At 61.6% G+C, this 2,500-nt stretch overlaps 1 non-coding gene across 1 annotated transcript; it reads left to right on the forward strand.

Moving 5' to 3' along the window:
- Positions 1 to 2,122: 2,122 nt before the first annotated feature.
- On the forward strand, positions 2,123 to 2,276 carry LOC140472567 (5.8S ribosomal RNA). Its single transcript, XR_011957732.1, has one exon. It is a non-coding gene; the product is annotated as a 5.8S ribosomal RNA (ribosomal RNA).
- The last annotated feature ends 224 nt before the right edge of the window (positions 2,277 to 2,500 follow it).

Raw genomic sequence — 2,500 nt, forward strand, 5'->3', positions numbered from 1 at the left:
CCTTAAGCAAACTCAGAGACAAATCTTGACGGTCGATCACTCGTAAAAATAAAACGTGACAAACTTTGTGTTGGTTCAAGTACGAAAGGATCTCTGTCGGCTTGGGGGTACGCCCGTTTCCGTTTCAACTTGTCTCGCGAGGGTGGTTTCGGGGCCAGCAGGAGAGCTCGTCGGGGTAGCAGGCCCTGCAGCCGTGGTCACCGCCAAACCCCCACAACTCGAGCAAGTGAAAAAAAAAGTAACAGGAGCGAAAGCATCTCTGTCGGCTTGGGGGTACGCCCGTTTCCGTTTCAACTTGTCTCGCGAGGGTGGTTTCGGGGCCAGCAGGAGAGCTCGTCGGGGTAGCAGGCCCTGCAGCCGTGGTCACCGCCAAACCCCCACAACTCGAGCAAGTGAAAAAAAAAAGTAACAAATAAGAAAGGATCGTCGGCTTGGGGGTACGCCCGTTTCCGTTTCAACTTGTCTCGCGAGGGTGGTTTCGGGGCCAGCAGGAGAGCTCGTCGGGGTAGCAGGCCCTGCAGCCGTGGTCACCGCCAAACCCCCACAACTCGAGCAAGTGAAAAAAAAAGTAACAAATAAGAAAGGATCGTCGGCTTGGGGGTACGCCCGTTTCCGTTTCAACTTGTCTCGCGAGGGTGGTTTCGGGGCCAGCAGGAGAGCTCGTCGGGGTAGCAGGCCCTGCAGCCGTGGTCACCGCCAAACCCCCACAACTCGAGCAAGTGAAAAAAAAAAGTAACAAATAAGAAAGGATCTCTGTCGGCTTGGGGGTACGCCCGTTTCCGTTTCAACTTGTCTCGCGAGGGTGGTTTCGGGGCCAGCAGGAGAGCTCGTCGGGGTAGCAGGCCCTGCAGCCGTGGTCACCGCCAAATCCCCACAACTCGAGCAAGTGAAAAAAAAAGTAACAAATAAGAAAGGATCGTCGGCTTGGGGGTACGCCCGTTTCCGTTTCAACTTGTCTCGCGAGGGTGGTTTCGGGGCCAGCAGGAGAGCTCGTCGGGGTAGCAGGCCCTGCAGCCGTGGTCACCGCCAAACCCCCCACAACTGTTGGGCGCCTACCTGCGCGGGGCAGGAGGACACTTTCCGATTTCAAATCTCCGTTTGCCGAGTCCACCCCGAACGCACGCGGGCGGGCGGGTTCGCATCACCCTTCGTCACAAGGGGCGAAGCCCGTTCCACCGTCTCGTCAGTAGTGCCGACCGGTCTGTGATCGACGAGGGGAGCCACACCAGGTCCGGCCCTGCTGCTTGGCGGCACCGCGTCGTCGGGAGCTCGCGACAGACGGAGGGTTTCGGTGTACTCTCCAGCCACGGGAAACGAAGCCGGTGATGCAGGCGCCGGTCTTTCGCTCCCAAATCGGCTGGGTTTACATCGTTGCTATCTAGTCACGCTCCCTTCAAACCCGACGGGGTACCTATTCCCCTCACCCGTCTGTGCGTATACAGCCTCTTTGCACTTGCGGGATGGGGGTGGTGGTTTAAAGACTCTCGAGTTGCCGCCCGTCGGTCTCCGAGCTCCGTGCAGTAGTGATCCCCAGCGAACTGCCAGCAGGGCGAACGAGCGATCCCGCTCTCGGTCGGGGCGCCTGGCGTCGATCGGTGGTCGGTGGCTTGCGGGCAAGCTGCGCTGTGAGTGTGGGAACGAGTATGACGAGCCGTTGCCGCGACTCCCAGTCCACCTCGGCGGTGGCTGGGCCGGGCGGGCGTCTGCTCGGGCGAGTGCCGCCCCCGCCTCCTCGCAGGAAGTCCGCTCGCCGACACGCCGCCACGTGCACGCGTCAGTGACGCTGCCGAACCGATGGCCGGTGCCCGTTCCCGCCTCTGCTTTTCCTAGGGCAAAGCTGCTGCACGCCTCGTGATACTAGGCGGGCGACATGGTGGCGGTGATCCTGCCTCCGTCGCTGCGGTGCGTTGGGGCACGCATCGCCTCTTGGGCGCCCTGTCCTCCTCCCCCCAATAGACGTATGTTTCTGCGGGCCGCACCAGGATGGTGCTCCCCATCGCTTCACGCCACCCTGCTCCGCCCGCACGCCGGCGTGCAGGTGGCTGTAGCTCAAGGTGGGGAGCGTATGTGCGGTCCGGGTCGCTTTCCTCTGGCGAGGGAGAGACCTAAAACAAACTCAGACAACTCTTGACGGTGGATCACTCGGCTCGTGCGTCGATGACGAACGCAGCTAGCTGCGAGAATTAATGTGAATTGCAGGACACATTGATCATCGACACTTTGAACGCACTTTGCGGCCCCGGGTTCTTCCCGGGGCCACGCCTGTCTGAGGGTCGTTTGGCAATCAATCGCACTCGCCTTGGCTGGCGAGAGCGCGGCTGGGGTGTCGCAGAGGACCCGTCCTCTTTGTCCCCCTAAGTTCAGACTCCGGAGCCCTCCGGCGTCGGAGCGCTTGGCCTTTCCCCCCCACCCTGCACATTCCGTTCGTCAGGCTCGACGCCATCCCCCCGCCGGGGAGCGCGGCCTGGCGTCCGTCTGTGTCGTGGCAGTGGGGCCAGCA

The sequence above is a fragment of the Chiloscyllium punctatum genome, unplaced genomic scaffold (assembly GCF_047496795.1).
Source record: "Chiloscyllium punctatum isolate Juve2018m unplaced genomic scaffold, sChiPun1.3 scaffold_370, whole genome shotgun sequence".
Lineage (NCBI taxonomy): Eukaryota > Metazoa > Chordata > Chondrichthyes > Orectolobiformes > Hemiscylliidae > Chiloscyllium > Chiloscyllium punctatum.